Source organism: Euphorbia lathyris, chromosome 3, assembly GCF_963576675.1.
Source record: "Euphorbia lathyris chromosome 3, ddEupLath1.1, whole genome shotgun sequence".
NCBI lineage: Eukaryota > Viridiplantae > Streptophyta > Magnoliopsida > Malpighiales > Euphorbiaceae > Euphorbia > Euphorbia lathyris.
Genome location: NC_088912.1, coordinates 104335100 through 104353055, shown reverse-complemented (window position 1 = coordinate 104353055; position 17956 = coordinate 104335100). Strand labels below are relative to the sequence as shown.

Below are 17956 nucleotides of genomic sequence, written 5' to 3'. Positions count from 1 at the left end.
CTAACGGGTAATAAATTTGATCTCATACCCGTCTCTTACCCTTTTATACAGGGTACGGGTAGTCCCATTAGAGTCGGGTAGTGTTGGGTACCCGTTGCCATCCCTAGTCCCATTACCCGTTAACGGGTAATGGTTTTGATCTCATACCCGTCTCATACCCTTTTATACAGGGTACGAATAGTCCCATTAGGGTCGGATAGTGCCGGGTACCCGCGGGTAGGGTACCTGTTGCCATCCCTAATCACATGCACCTTAATGAGCAAGTAGAATTTGCTCATTCACCATTAGATCTAGGCTTATTAGAATCCTAAGGTGGAGATTCAAAGTATCATGATGCTTAGATTTAATAAACCTATATCTAACGGTGAGTGAGCAAATTCACTTGCTGATTAAGGTGGATGTAAAAATTGCTGAATGGATATATATCTTGAATAAGAGGTTCACTTCAAGAGCTGCAATTTTTCAATTTAATACCATCCAATCTAAGGATGTGGTTGAACAATAAAGTTGGCATTTGTTTTTGTCTTTTTTTTTTTTTGAATAGTTTTAAGAAAGCATAATACCCATTTGACTCCATAAACTAGAGCTTCAAAATCAATTATGCCCTTAAACTATCAAAATCAACAATCAGGTCCCTAAACTAATAAAAAATCATCAATTGAGTCCACATTCTAAACAAAAATCATAAGTTGAAACTTCATCAAAAATCATTCGGTTAAACAGTTTCATACCATCTTTCACAAACCTATGTTGAACCAACATAGAGATTATTACCGTCTATATCAAACAGTCACAGTTTCTAGTTTTTGGATAAAATGAGGACTCGATTGATGATTTTTGCTTAGTTCATGGACCTGATTGATAATTTTAATAGTTTAGGGTCCTAATTGACTTTGAAGCTTTAGTTTAGGAATCCAAATGGGTGTAATGCCTTTTAAGAACTTATGCATATCACTTGTAAATTAATGGCATAACACTCATTTGGCTCTCTAAACTAAGGTTTCAAAGTCAATTAGAACCTTAAACTATCAAAATTATCAATCAAGTCCCTAAACTAACTAAAAGTAATCAATTGAGTCCCCATCCTAAACCCATTTTGAACCAGCACAGAAATTATTACAGTCTATATCAAATAGTCACAGTTTCTTATTTTAGGATAGGATGAGGATTCAATTGATGAATTTTACTTAGTTCAATGACCTAATTGATGATTTTGATAATTTAGAGTTCAAATTGGTTTTGAAGTTTTAATTTGAGGACCCAAATGGGTGTAATGCCTAAATCAATTTATAGTGCATACTTTTGGCCTTATACATGTTGCCTCGTTGGCTAAAAACTCCAATTGCCTGAAATTTTGGGTTATTAAGTGCGATTGGGCAATAATAGTGGGTTATTGAATGTAATTGCATAAGAATGAGAATAGGGAATATTAAATGTAATTCGACAAGAATCAGGGATTATTAAATATAATTGGATAAGAATTTGAGGTTATTTGGAACTTTTGAAAGTTTAGGGCTTAGTTGAAGTTTTGCCCAAAAGGGTCAACATATATATTACTTTGGAACTGAATTGTAGCATGGAATAATCCGCCCATGCCATGGGCCGGGCGGATGTTGCATCTACCTAGGTCAAATATTGGCCGGTGTAAATCGTAAAAAATTTAGTGATGAAAAATACTAAATCATTTAATTTTTTATGATGAAAAATACAAAATCGTCATAAAAAAAATATGCATTATTTTCATGAGTTCTTTCATAAAAACGTAAATTTTAATGTTTCCGACTCGTAATCATCCATTTTCGAGGTTCGGGTTGTCACACATCAATTATTTTCATAATTTCAATTATTGTTGTTCGGGTTTATGATTTTGGAGAGAGATTCGGTTTTTTATCAAAATTATGAGAAGAGCAAAAAAGTCCAAATAGGGGTGGTAACTAGTAAAAAATGGACGATATTTAGCAACACGCTAATAATAATAATAATAAATTATTAATTCCTATATTTTTAACTAATATGTTGTTTAATTGTTTAAAAAAACTAATATGTTGTTTAATCCTCGTATTTACAATAATCCGTTATAATAACTATTTAGTCCTTAACGTTAAAAGTTGAATTAAATCTATTAATCAAAGCATTTTTTTGGGGGGTTGGTATCCCACAGTTTATGTAACATTCTGGTCCAATACCATGTAGATATTTCTGCTTTGACTCAAATTCAACACATTAGAACTCACTGTTGAAACACCTTTCCACATGATTTTGATTTGACAAAATTATTTAAGTAAAATAAAATATATTCTAGACACACTAAGTTTAAATTTTTTGATTTATTACACTAATGTGTTTGTTCAATGTTGAGTTAAAATTGTTTATAAGACATAAAGACTAAAAGGCTTAAAGCCTAATACGGAAGTCAAAGCCCAAGTCAAACAGATCAAGACTACTCGGCCCGCATATACAAAACGCCGTCGTTGTGTACAAAACGCAGCTCAGCGGAAGAATGATCGAGAAGACCTTCGTTGAACAACTTCGGAACGAAGCTGCTGAGTTGTATCGACAAAGTGTACAAGACAGCAGCTGAGCAAGAACAACTTCCAGACAAAGTATTTCTACTTTGGGTAAAGATCAGAAGACACAGAAAGCTGTCTAGTTGACCTTACCATAAATGGAGAGACATTCTGCGGGACTGACTAAAAGCTGCTCAGCACTAACCGAAGACAGAAGATACTTGAATCTGATTGGCCGAGAGCACTGAGCAGAACTGAGTGACAACGACAGGAAGCCGTTTCCCTCCAACGGTTATTTCGAAATTCGAAATGACTGATGCCTCAGACGTCTCTATAAATAGGGCCTTTCAGTGCTTCATTCGACACAGAACTTTATCAAGCTATTACGCTGACCAAAATTCTACTCAAAGTTTTGCGAGAAAAAGCAAAGCAAATACTTACACCAAATTCTATATCTTTCGTGTAAAAGTCTAGAGTGATTATTCAATCATCTAAAGTGTCTTAGCAATTGTTGTTTAGGACAAATCTTTATCATTTCTAGAGATTAGAAAGGAGAGGCTGAGTACTCGGTTATAGTACTCAGCGAGAGATTAGGAGTGAGTAGAGGTATAGAGGAAGGTACTCTTATTATACTCAGCTTCTAAGTTATAAAAGTTTAGATGCTCTACCGTTAAAGAGCTCAATAGAGAATTCGAAAGCTCGGAACGTGTTTCGGGGACAGCACGTAGGCTTAGAGGCCGAACCTGGATAAATCTGCTGAGTAACATCTTTCTAACCTTAAACTCCTTAATATATATATTGCTTGCTTAAACAAAACTGACCAAGTAAAGAGGTCACGCTGAGTTGTGTGTATTGAGTATCTGAGTTCAGGAATAGACCCAAAGTGCTATCTCCTAACTCAACGAAAGAAGCTGACTTAGTCACCAGTTGACTAAGCTAGTGTCTTATTTACTCAGCGTGCTGTGTAATCCTTTTTCAAAGAAAAAGAAGTCAGCCTTAACGTACTTAAATTTTAAATAGTTCCTATCCCCCCCCTTGGAACTAACTTGTTACGTTATAAGGGACCAACAAGTGGTATCAGAGCTTAAAAGCTCACTGTGAAAGGTTTAACTACCTTGAGCTGATCCCCACTATGGCTAAAAACAGCACTCGGTTTCTCCCAGGAAACCAGACAACTCAGATCTTACCTGAGGGGCTGTCCATTACTCGGCCTCCCCTATTCTTCGGGTCTAACTACACCTTCTGGAAGAATAGGATGAAAAACTTTATTCAGGCAACAAATATGAGTGCATGGCTTTCAATAGTCCAAAGCCCATTTGTTCCTGTTGAAGTTGTGGCTGGCCAAACAGTTGTCAAAGCTGAGGCCAAATGGACAGAGGATGATCTCAAGAAGCTACAAAATCACGCTTCGGCTATAAATATGCTTCACTGTGCGCTTGATGCTGCAGAATATAATAAGATATCAGGTTGTGAGTCAGCGCAAGAGATCTGGAAGAAGCTGGAGGTCACCTACGAAGGAACCAACAAAGTGAAGGAGTCCAAGGTGAACCAGCAGATGAGACTATACGAGCTGTTCGAAATGAACGATGATGAAAGAATCTCTGACATGAATGCAAGGTTTACAAACATCATCAATGAGCTCAAGACACTTGGGAAGATCTTCACTGAGGAAGAACAAGTCAAGAAGATTCTTAGGAGTCTTCCTAAAAACTGGCAAGCAAAGAAGACCGCTGTTGAGGAAGCTCAAGACTTAACCACCTATAAATATGATGAACTCATCGGCTCACTACTGACCCATGAGATCTCGATGAAGAATTTCGAGGTGAAGGAAAATTCTGAAGACAAGAAGCAAAAGTCTCTTGTCATGAAAGCTGACTCCACTGATGGAAGCTCAACAGACGACGAAGAGATGGCTATGTTTACCAGAAAGATGAAAAGGCTGTTCAAAAAGAATGACAGATATTCTAAGAAGCCTTATAAAAAGTTTGATAAGTACAAAGCTGACTCCAGCGACAGCAAGTACAAGAAGGACAGCTCAAAGCCCATTACTTGCTTTGAATGTCATCAAACTGGCCATATCAAGTCAAGCTGCCCCTCGCTGAGGAAAGAAAGAAAGAACGGCAAGAAGGCAATGGTGGCAACCTGGAGTGATAGTGATGATTCATCATCAACTGAAGCTGATGCCACTGAGTCAGCGAAGATTTGTTTCATGGCTGACGAACTTGCTGAGCCATGTGCTTCTGAGCATGCTGACCCCTCCATTGCATCTAATGATGAGGAACAGTCAACTGAGGTAATATCACTACCCTTGCTCAGAGATGAAATGGTAAATGCCCTGAGTGATCTTTACACACTTGTCAAAAAGTGTAATAAAAAGATTAGAGCACTCAGCAGGCGATGTGACGAGGTTGAGGAGGTCAAACTGAGTGACCTTCGATATCTTCTTCAGGACAACTCAGATTTGCATAGTAACATTGGAATTATGCAAAAGTTTGTCTCTGAGGTTCAATCAGATTCTAAGAAACTGAGAAAGGACGTCACATCCATTCAGAACCAACTAAAGGTTCCAAACAAAAGAAATATTCCTCTGAATGCTCAGTACCGAAGTACTGGTCAGCAGAGATGGAATCCCCAGCGGAATGTCCAGTGTGACTTCTGTGGGAAGAAAGGACACACCACAAAGGTGTGCTGGCACGCTCAGCACTGGGGTGCTGACCAGTCAGTGAAAAATCCTAAACGGAAGGTCAGATGTGACTTCTGTGGAAAGAATGGCCATACTGTCTAAGTATGCCGCCATAAAATAAAATATGATGCTTTACCTGTTGAACCTAACAAGCAAGGACCCAAAAAGAATTGGGTACCTAAAAGTAACTAGTTACATTGCAGGTAAGCCTGAGATGTGCTGAGAAGTCAAAGATGTGGTACATTGACAGCGCATGCTCAAGGCATATGACTGGTGATGAAACTCAGTTCATCACATTCGAGCGTAAACGAGGAGGAAGCGTAAGTTTTGGAGACAACAAAAAGGGTAAGATAGTAGGGTCAGGAACCATTGGAGGTAATCCTACTATTGAGTCAGTCTCCCTAGTCAGCGGACTCAAATATAACTTACTCAGCGTAGCTCATCTATGTGACAATGGGAGAAAAGTTATATTTGACGACACTGGATGTAAAATATTCGAGGGTAAAACTAATGAGTTAATTTTAACTGCCCCTCGCATTGATAATGTCTTCATGCTGAACTTAGAGAAAAAGTTTTCAAAAATTGTATGCTTAGTTTCAAAGGAAGAAAATTCCTAGCTATGGCACAGGAGACTTGGTCATGTAAGCATGGACCTCCTGGCCAAATTAGCAAGAAAGCAATTGGTTGAGGGACTGCCAGAACATAAATTTGAAAAAGATCAACTATGCCACGCTTGCCAAGATGGAAAAAAAACCAAACAATCTTTTCATAGTAAAAATATTGTCTCAACTAAGCGTCCGTTAGAGTTACTACACTTGGATCTCTTCGGTCCAGTCCAGCCGCTGAGTCTGGGTGGAAGAAGATTTTCCTTGGTCATTGTAGATGACTTTTCTCGGTACACTTGGATCATCTTGTTGAGTAGCAAGGATGAGACCTTTGAGATATTTTCAAATTTGGTTAGAAAACTTGAAAATGATAAAGACCTAAAATTGGCTCACATCCGAAGTGATAATGGTGAAGAATTCAAAAACCAACAGTTTGTTGAATTCTGTGAAGCCAGCGGCATTGACCATAATTTTTCTGCTCCTAGGACGCCTCAACAAAATGGGGTTGTTGAAAGGAAGAACAGAACCTTGGTTGAAATAGCCAGGACAATGCTGAGTGAGCATAGGCTTCCAAAGTACTTTTGGGGAGAAGCTGTTAACACAGCGTGCTATATTCTTAATAGGGCTCTTGTTAGACCTATACTAAAGAAAACCCCCTAGGAACTTTGGAAAGGACGAAAGCCCAACATTGGATACTTTCGTGCCTTTGGCTGTAAATGTTTTATTTTAAACACCAAAGATAGCCTAGCTAAGTTTGACTCAAAAGCTGATGAAGCTATCTTTTTAGGCTACTCAACAAACAGCAAAGCATACAGAGTTTTCAATAAACGAACTCAAGTTTTAGAAGAGTCAGTACATGTTGAGTTCGATGAAACTAACCCTGCAGGAAGATATCTGCCGCTGACCGAGGATGATCCACACTCAGTACCCGCTGATCAAGATACAGCCGCTGAGTCATTCCCTCAAGGGCTGGCCAAAGGTAAAAGTGAACCTCAAATTGTTTTCACTGACCAGTCTACACCTGCAGAGATTGTTGAAACACAGACAGCTCAAGACATAAATCTACCAAAGGAGATAAGGATACCAAGAGGACACTCAGAGAGTGCTATTCTTGATGCCACTGAGAATACCCTGATGACAAGAAACCAACTCAGGAGATACCTCAGCAACATAGCCTTCGTCTCAGTTCAGGAACCAAAGAACTTCGCTGATGCTGAGGAAGATGAATTCTGAATGAGTGCAATGCAAGAGGAACTTGACCAATTCAGAAGAAACGATGTATGGGAGTTAGTGCCACATCCAAGAAGTCAGAAAACCATTGGAACAAGATGGGTCTTCCGCAACAAGCTGGATGAACAAGGAAATGTAGTAAGGAACAAAGCAAGGCTTGTAGCTCAGGGCTACAGTCAGCAAGAAGGTATTGACTACGGTGAGACCTTTGCCCCAGTGGCAAGACTAGAGGCTATTAGAATTTTATGCGCTTATGCAAGTTATATGAACTTTAAACTGTTTCAAATGGATGTTAAGAGTGCATTTCTTAATGGAGTTATAAACGAGGAAGTTTATGTTAATCAACCTCCAGGGTTTGAGGATCCTAAATTCCCAAACCATGTTTATAAACTCAAAAAGGCTCTGTACGGCCTCAAGCAAGCACCACGTGCTTGGTATGAGAGGCTGACCAGTTTCCTGCTGACTAGAAACTATGTCAGAGGCAAAGCTGATACAACCTTATTCATTAAGAGAAAGGGTAAAGATACCCTGTTGGCTCAAATATATGTTGATGATATCATTTTCGGTGCTACTAATGAGTCAATGTGCAAGGAATTTAGCAAGCAAATGCAGACTGAGTTTGAAATGTCAATGATGGGAGAACTCAACTTCTTCCTTGGACTTCAAATCAAACAAGGGAAAAATGGCATCTTCATCAGTCAAGCTAAATATGCCAAGGAGATATTGAAGAAATATGATCTTGAAAATTGCAAGCCAATATCTACTCCTATGGGCACTGACACTGTCCTTTGTGCTGACGAGAATGGTAAGTCGGTAGACAGCAAATTGTACCGAGGTATGATAGGCTCTCTACTTTACTTAACAGCAAGTAGACCGGACATTCAGTTCTCAGTATGCTACTGTGCTAGATATCAATCTAACCCTAAGGAATCTCATTACATAGCTGTAAAAAGAATCCTTAGATATTTGCAAAGCTCAGTGAACGCAGGTTTATGGTATCCCAACACTCATGGTTTTACACTCGTTGGATACACTGACACTGACTATGGACGAGACAAGCTTGAACGAAAAAGCACCTCTGGAGGATGTCACTTCTTAGGAAGCTGTCTTGTATCCTGGTTCAGTAAGAAGCATGCGTCAGTAGCCTTGTCTACCACTGAAGCTGAGTACATTGCTACTGGACACTGTGTTGCTCAAGTCCTATGGATTAAGAAACAGCTTGAAGATTATGGTGTTCAAACAAAGACAATTGAGGTCAAATGTGACAACAAAAGTGCAATTGATCTATCAAAAAACCCAATTCAGCACAGCAGGATGAAGCATGTCAGCATAAGACATCACTTCATTAGAGACCATGTACTCAAGGGTGAGATAAAGCTGACCTATGTCCCAACGGATGAGCAGCTTGCGGATATCTTCACAAAGCCACTGGCTCATGAGCAGTTCAGCATACTGAGAGAAGCCATTGGTATGTTTAATCCTCTTCAGTAAATTCCGGCTCTTAATATTGATTCATGCTAAGTGAATTAATATGATGAATGATCTATGCTATTATTTGCTGAGTGAATAGATGTATGCTGAGTGATTAGTGTTAAATGAATGAACATCACATACTGAGCAAATATGCACACTGAGTAGTTATCTCAAACTGAGCAACCAACTACTTAAACCATCCGTTTGTATAAAATTGACTACTCAGAATATAGAACGTTTAGAATGCTAAACGTTGAGTACAAGATCCGTTGCATTTAATGCTAAAGCATGCGAATAGCCACCTAGGATGACGTATGCGTCGAATGTGTCATAAAAGCCAGGATCATTGTCGGTTGACAATCCCAAGGCAAAACTGACACATGGATTCGATAAGATCCACCTTTCACAGCTATAAATAATGGGCAAATCCATGTTTTTATCTCTTTACACTTACCGAATTCTCTGGCATAAGCATTCTCTCTCTAAAACTCTCAAAACTTCCAAGTCTCTCTCTGAAACTATGACTAAGGTTTCCATGAATATCTCCGGTGCCGGTCACCCTAAGACCAGTTCCGATGAACCTTCTAGGCAAACTACTCCGCCTGAAACGACTAAGGCCACTACACCGAGCAAAGGAAAAGCTGGCCAAGCCACCTCCTCTAAAGGAAAACCGACCAAAGTCAGAACCTATACTAAGGTCTTCGCAGACGTTAGAGAGTGCAAGATAGACTTCTCAAGATGGTTCTCTGAGGCTTTCGTAACAACCGAGCAACCATTCTATGAATGGATATCGAAGAATGGCTGGACCGAGCTGTTCTCAATTAGAGATCCAACTTACCCTGACTTAGTAAGGGAATTCTACCATAATCTGCGGGTTGCTGACGATAACCAAGACTACCTAGTAACTGTGGTAAAGGAGAAAACAATCTTTATCAACCCTACCTACCTTGCAAACTTGCTGAAATTAAAGAATGAAGGGACAAAACTAAGGAGAACTGGTGATCATGAAGGAACTGGGTACGAAGCCACCTTCTACAAACCCCCTGGCCATTCTGGAGAAATCTCCAGTTCCTCAATGGGCCAGAACCAAAAGATGGCACACTACCTGCTGACCTATTATATCTATCCGAAGATAAATTGCACCAGCTCAGCAACAAACTTTGAGTAATGCTTCATATGGCATATGCTGACCTACAAGCCCATCAACATGCCAGTTTTCTTAATTGTTGCCTTCCAAAAGAGCACTGGAACTCTTAGGCTGGGCTCACTCATAACCAGAATCCTCAAAGACCATCAGATTGACTTATTCGAGGAAACTGAGGCCCAAGGCTCTGAGATCACAGCTGCTTCGATGCGTGCCTTGAAGTATGACCAACCGATTAAGAAAGGCAAATGTGTTGATCAACCTACTGAGGAGACTGTCCCACAAAAGGGCAAAAGAACAAAGGCTCCAGCTGCCCGAAAAAGGAAAGCTGTTGGGACTCCTTCGAAAGATGTTGAGACGCCGGCCAAGAAGCTGAAGTCAGCTGCTCAAAAAGGTCAGGAGAGACCTCAGTCAACTCAAAAGAGAAACAGGCAAGATGAGCCTGATACAGAAGAAAGAACGGATGCTGATGAGAAACCTCTGAAGAAGAAGAAGTCTTCAGAGCTGACCCCTATTGATGCTATCCCCACTGACTTCATTAATCCTAGTGACTCTCACTTCACACAATGTCAAGGAACTGAAACTGAGCATCAAGAAGATAATGTACAACTGGATGATCAGTTCATCACACAGGTTGAAGAAGAACTAGAAGAAGACGAAGGAAATGATCAACATGATGAAGAAGAAAGTGGTCAGGATGACACTGAGGAGACTGCCAGTGACGAGGAAGTTGCTGCCCCAACTAATACTGAGTTGGCTGCAGATGAAGAACAAGAACAAGCTGACCAGCTCAATGCTGATCAAGAAGAGACTTCTCCTCCTCACTCAGTAGAGTATATCCCAGCTGACCCTACACCTCCTCGTAGAAGAAGACTAGTAAAGGCCAGTCAGACAACTGTCATTGACCTTCCTGTTCAAAAGCCGACCAAAGATCCTTCTTCGCTTAAGCTAAAGTTTTTCAGTAAACAAACTCCTTCTTCTCAACCAGCTTCTCTTGAAAAGCAAGCCTCTGTTTCTTCACTAAAGGAACAAGCCGACTTGAATGCCTCTGCCAATTCTACAAGCCAAATCGAGCAAGTTCTCGTCAATGTTGCTGCCCCAAGCACTGTGCTGACTCAGGACATTCATGCCCCTGTCAGCACTGAATCCATTCGGATCACTTCTTCACCAACAATCACTACTGCCAATCAATCATCGTTCCAAGCAAACCAAGTGCAGATTGAAAACACCCTTCCAGTCACTGGCCATGTCATCTCTGCGAAAAATCCGACTCCTCCATCAACTGGTCACACTGAGGAAACTAGGCAACCTGATGAAGGATCACTCAGCTATCTGCATGCCACCGAGTCTGGTAGACAATTAATCAACTCGGTGCAGTCATTAATTAAGGATCTTCATCAAAATGTTGAACCTACTGCTGGGTCTACCAACAATGCATCAACTCAGCTGTCCCAAGTCACTCAACTTCTAAATGAAGTTAAAGGACTGAAGGATCTGCTAAGTGATATGATCTCAATTCAATCACATCAGCCCAAGCAGGACTCAATAACGAAGCTGGCTGAGCTTCAACTAACAACGGTTCAACATCTTAACACTCTTCAAGGCCAATTCTAGACCTTATCAGCTGCAAACACTCAATATGCAACCTCTGATGAAGTTAAGATGCTCTTTGCCCAGCTTCACACTGAACAAACCAAGACCAACCATCAGCTGGCTTCCTACTCTCAATGCTCGGTGGAGCAAATTAGCGAAGCAGTTAGTCTGCTGAACTTGAATAAGCAAGAGATGGACACTGACCAAATGAAGCAAAATGAGATATTGGTCAATACCCAAAGGATCTTCACCCATGTGCGTCATAACAATATCCAGCGTCAATATTATGACTCAGCCCTGCTGAAGACCTTTCATCAAGCTTTTGCTGCACTGTCAGATACAATTACTTGGGTGGGTAAGTCTCAAGCCTACATACTGAGCCTGCTTAGCGCCGCTGAACTAGGTATACCTAAAGAGGTCTTGGATGAAGGTGTCATTGTCTTCGACGGCATCAATGAAAGTGCCGACAAGCTTAAGGAGCTGTCCGGCGTACTAACCACTACGGTCTTAACGGACTCCTTTAGAATTCCTCCTCCTCCCGATGCTGACAAAACGGGGGAGAAAGAACAAGCTAGAACTCAGCAGGAGGCTCCTAGAAGTAGTCAGTCTAAGCAAAAGAAGAAGAAATAGAAATAGGCTAACATTGTCCTGTTTTTTACTTTGAAGTTCTATGTTTCTTTTTGCTTAGCTTTTTGCTGTATATGCCGACTACTTTATTTCAATACAATACCTGCATCTTTTATTCAAACTTGAGTTATTTTATATGATGTTGTGTATTATGGTAATATGTATCTTCAAATACATCAACTGTGTTTACTGCTTATAATACTTGTTGATTGTATCCTATGCTGATAAAATGTTTGACATTATTGCCTTGTATGTTTATAAAACATTGTCTCATAAGACCCATTGAACAATAAAATACTCAGCGCTCTCTCAATGATAAATCGTCCACTTAACACTGAGTAAAATAGAATATATTCTTTAAAGCTGACCTTTATCTATAAACTGACCTTAGACTTACTCAATTAAACCTTAAAATGTTTAGAGTAAAACTAAGTCAGTAGCGCAACCCTGACGGGGGAGTCTGCTAAGCAATATTAAGTCAACTATCATGGGGGAGCTCAACACTGAGTTCTTCGCTGAATAGTTTTTCCAACATCAAAATGGGGGAGTTTGTTGAAATACCTTTCCATATGATTTTGATTTGACAAAATTATTTAAGTAAAATAAAATATATTCTAAACACACTAAGTTTAAATGCTTTGATTTATTACACTAATGTGTTTGTTCAATGTTGAGTTAAAATTGTTTATAAGACATAAAGACTAAAAGGCTTAAAGCCCAATACGGAAGTCAAAGCCCAAGTCAAACAGATCAAGACTACTCGGCCCGCATATACAAAACGTCGTCGTTGTGTACAAAACGCAGCTCAGCGGAAGAAGGATCGAGAAGACCTTCGTTGAACAACTTCGGAACGAAGCTGCTGAGTTGTATCGATAAAGTGTACAAGACAACAGCTGAGCAAGAACAACTTCCAGACAAAGTATTTCTACTTTGGGTAAAGATCAGAAGACACAGAAAGCTGTCTAGTTGACCTTACCATAAATAGAGAGACATTCTGCGGGACTGACTAAAAGCTGCTCAGCACTGACCGAAGACAGAAGATACTTGAATCTGATTGGTCGAGAGCACTGAGCAGAACTGAGTGACAACGACAGGAAGCCGTTTCCCTCCAACGGTTATTTCGAAATTCGAAATGACTGATGCCTCAGACGTCTCTATAAATAGGGCCTTTCAGTGCTTCATTCGACACAGAACTTTATCACGCTATTACGCTGACCAAAATTCTACTCAAAGTTCTGCGAGAAAAAGCAAAGCAAATACTTACACCAAATTCTATATCTTTCGTATAAAAGTCTAGAGTGATTATTCAATCATCTAAAGTGTCTTAGCAATTGTTGTTTAGGACAAATCTTTATCATTTCTAGAGATTAGAAATGAGAGGCTGAGTACTTGGTTATAGTACTCAGCGAGAGATTAGGAGTAAGTAGAGGTATAGAGGAAGGTACTCTTGTTATACTCAGCTTCTAAGTTGTATTAGGTTTGATGCTCTACCGTTAAAGAGCTCAGTAGAGAATTCGAAAGCTCGGAACGTGTTCCGAGGACAGGACGTAGGCTTAGAGGCCGAACCTGGATAAATCTGCTGAGTAACATCTTTCTAACCTTAAACTCCTTAATATATATATTGTTTGCTTAAACAAAACTGACCAAGTAAAGAGGTCACGCTGAGTTGTGTGTATTGAGTATCTGAGTTCAGGAATAGACTAAAAGTGCTATCTCTCGACTCAACGAAAGAAGCTGACTTAGTCACCAGTTGACTAAGCTAGTGTCTTATTTACTCAGCGCGTTGTGTAATCCTTTTTCAAAGAAAAAGAAGTCAGCCTTAACGTACTTAAATTTTAAATAGTTCATATCCCCCCCCCTTGGAACTAACTTGTTACGTTATAAGGGACCAACACTCACGACTTTAAAACGCATCCACTATATTGGATTCTCACATTACTAATAAGCTTCAATCACTCTCTCTCTCTCCATCGCCATCGTTTAGAGCCGCTCTTTGCTCATGTCTTTTACCCGGCACCACCTAAGGATGTGCATCGGTTCAAAACCGAACCGAATCAAAAAAATTGAATATCGAAATTACTAAATAATTGACACCGATACTGAACCAAATAACATGTAAAACCGAAATAATATTGAACCTAAATATTCGATTCGGTTCGGTTTTAAACTGAATTTAGTTTAAAAAAATAACAAATAAAAAATAAAAAAATCATTATATTTCCTCATTAAATTTACCTCAACAACAACAAAAAAATTGAAATATTTTCAAAATATATTTATATTGGCTTATTATCTCAACAATAATAAAAATAGAACTTTGTACAATTAAATATGTGTATATATGTATAATATGTGTAATTCGGCGCGGTTCGGTTTTTTTACATTTTTTATCAAACCGAAACGTATACCAAAATACATCTAAAAAATAAAACCGATGCTGAACTGAAGTATCAAAAAAATCGAAAAACCGAATTCGATCGGTTCGGTATGAGGTTTAAACCGAACTGATACACACTCCTAGCGCCATCCAATCCGGATCGGTCATTACATGTCCACCAGCTTCTGCCTGGTTTATCCTCGAACTACACATCGTACGTGGAGGATCGGCTCTAACACCAGTTATAACAACCTAGCTCAATACCATGTAAATATTATCCGCTTTGGCTCAATCCCACATCTTATGGCTCATAGCTTTAAAACGTGTTTATATGTATTAAATATATACTTTACTAATAAGCTTCAGTCACACTCTCTCCATCTCCAATTCAAGATTCAGTTCATTCATGCTCTATTGTTATTCTTTAGAGTCGCTCCTTGCTCAGGCATTCTATTCTGACGTCACCTACTCTGAATCTAATTGTTACAGTTTTAGAAAGCAGATCATTAAGATCTCACCAAGGCCATGTCAAATAAGTATTTTTAATATAGTTTTGTAAACAACATATAAATATAATTGAGAAAAGTACGGAAAAAAATGTTTGTGGTTGGTCCAATTTGCAAACAAAGGTTTGTGGTTTAAAAATTTACAGATAAAGGTATATGTTATGTTTTATTTATAAAACAAAGTATTACCATTACATAGTTAAATTCTGATTACAATTAAAGATGTTTTTATATTAAAAAAATCATTCTTACATATCAATCCCCAAAAAAACATCTTCCTAACTTGAAATAGTAAATAATATGGTGGAATTTTACGCTTTTTTACTAATCTGACATTTTATGAACTAAATTAATATTTAAGTTCATTTACACCGTTGCAATTTGATTTTAGGATCTGTGTTTTGTCAATATATAAATGTAATTAAAAAAAAAATAAAAAATGCTCTTGATTGTCATCGATTACTTAAAATTTAATTTTAAATACTTTATTTTATAAAAAAAAACATACCATATACTTCTATTTACAAACTTTCAAATCACATACCTCTATTTACAAATAAGGCAAACCACGAACATTTTTTTTCGTACTTTACCCAATATAATTTGTACATATTAAATTTAAAATTTTATAAAAACTATAGTTATTAATAAATATTGCAAGTATATATGTTTGATGCAAACTGAAATTAAAATTGTAGTAAATATATAATGCTTAACGAGTGATTATGTAACATCAAAGTCAGGATGGCCGAGTGGTCTAAGGCGCCAGACTCAAGTTCTGGTCCTCTCACGAGGGCGTGGGTTCAAATCCCACTTCTGACATGTTTATAATTTTTAATTTTTTTTTTCATTTTAAACCCTTCAAGTTTTATTTTTCAACGTATTAAACCCCTAATAATTAAATTATTTTAATTTTAATTTTTTTTTTCATTTTAAACCCTTCAAGTTTATTTTTCAACATAGTAAATCATTTTAAACCCTTCAAGTTTTATTGTTCAACATATTAAGCCCCTAATAATTAAATTATTTTAATTTTAATTTTTTTTTTTATTTTAAACCCTTCAAGTTTATTTTTCAACATAGTAAGCCCCTAATAATTATAATCATTAACTTTGAATATACAACTCGATATCATTTTAAACCCTTCACGTTTTATTTTTCAACACATTAAGCCCCTAATAATTATAATCATTAACTTTGAACATACAACTCGGTTAATATAGTGTTATTCATTTCATATGCGTTCAAAATTTTATATTTAACAGATGAAAACCGTTTTTAATATGTGTAATATGGGGTAATTAATATCGGCGATCGTTAAAGTTTGGCTCGATAAAATCACTTAAGTTTGCTTTTGTTCCAATAAAATCACTTTAAACGTTTTTCAGTCATCTTTTCACTGAAATTGCTGATGTGGCATCTCAACGTCACGTTAGCACCCTGATGATTATAATCATTAACTTTGAATATTTAACTCGGTTAACAGAGTGTTATTTCATATGCATTCAAAATTTTATTTTTAACAGTTCGAAACAGTTTTAATATGTGTATTGTGGGGCAATTAATATCGGCTTTCACTAAAGTTTGGCTCAATAAAATCACTTAAATTTGCTTTTGTTCCAATAAAATCACTTTGAACGTTTTTCATTCATCTTTTCACTGGAATTGCTGATGTGGCATCTCAATGTCACGTTAGCACCCTGATAATCATTAACTTTGAATATACAACCGGTTAACAGAGTGTTATCTATTTCATATGTGTTGAAAATTTTGTTTTTAACAGTTCGAAACAGTTTTTAATATGTGTAATTTGGGATAATTAGTATCAGTGGTCACTAAAGTTTGGACAATATCTTCAAAATATCACAAAAGTTTAATTTATCTCAATAAATCACTTAAGTTTGCTTTGTCCCAATAAAATCACTTTGAACGTTTTCCAGTCATCTTTTCACCTCTCAAAATGCCACAAAAGTTTAGTTTGTGTCAGTAAAATCACTTTGAACGTTTTCCAGACATCTTTTCGCTGAAATTGCTAGCGTGGTTGAATTTGTTTTTATACCACATGGCATTGAGACATGTGATCAGATGTTACATAATCAATTCCGGTAGAAAAATTATCGAACTTAAATGATTTTATTGAGACAAATTAAACTTTTAAGATCTTTTGGGGACATTATCCAAACTTTTATGACCATCGTTGCTAATTACCCGTGTAGTGTGACTATAAAAAAATTGTAAAAACTTTAAGCTGTAAAAAAATATAATTTTAAACACATAAAATAAATATCAATTTTTTAACAGAATCAGATATTGACAACTAACCAATTTGATAAACAAGAATTTAATGTTACCAAAAATAAAGTGGGTTACTAAACCCAGCCACTAATTTATACTTCTAGCCTCGTGAATAGACCGAACTACCCTTTGCACTAAATTTGAAAAAACCCAAAACCTCTCAAGAACCCTATACGAGTTTTGCTCAAATCCGGACAAATTAGTGAACCGAATCATGGATGGTGACAGAAACTGTAAAGGAAAAGCTAAAGTGGTAAGATTTACCGCTTTATTTCGTTGATTTTTACATCGAACTGAAATCTGTGGGATTTCTTTTTTATTCGCCGGAATCGCAGTCGGGCGTATGAGAATCACGCCCGATCTGCGGTTCGGGCGTATGAGTATCATGCCCGACCAGTGGTGCGGGCATGATAGCCACATGCCCGCACCAATGGTAGGGCGTGATACGCATACACCCTAACCACAGGTCGGGCGTGATGCTCATACGCCCGCACCAATGATAGGGCGTGATGTTCATACGCCCGACCAGTGGTTCGGGCGTGATTCCCTTACGCCCACGTTATTTTTTTATAAAAATTTATATTATTTAAAATTTTAGTAATTTAGTGTAATTTTATAATTTTAGTTTAATTTTAGTATAAATTTAGTATAGTATTAGCATGATTTCTACAATTTTATTAATTTAGGGTAATTTTATAAATTTAGTATAAATTTAGAATAATTTAGTATAAATTGAGTATAACTTTAGTATAATTTATTATAATTTTATAATTATAGTATAATTACAATTATTTACAATTGTATTAATTTAGTAGTATTTTAGCATAATTTTATAAATTTAGTACAATTTACATTATTTACAATTTTATTAATTTAGTGTAATTTTTTTTTATAAACGGAGCGGCCTACTAAGGGT

At 37.5% G+C, this 17956-nt stretch overlaps 1 non-coding gene across 1 annotated transcript; it reads left to right on the top strand.

Moving 5' to 3' along the window:
• The first annotated feature begins 15483 nt into the window (after positions 1-15483).
• Positions 15484-15567, top strand: TRNAL-CAA (transfer RNA leucine (anticodon CAA)). The gene has a single exon. It is a non-coding gene; the product is annotated as a tRNA-Leu (tRNA).
• The last annotated feature ends 2389 nt before the right edge of the window (positions 15568-17956 follow it).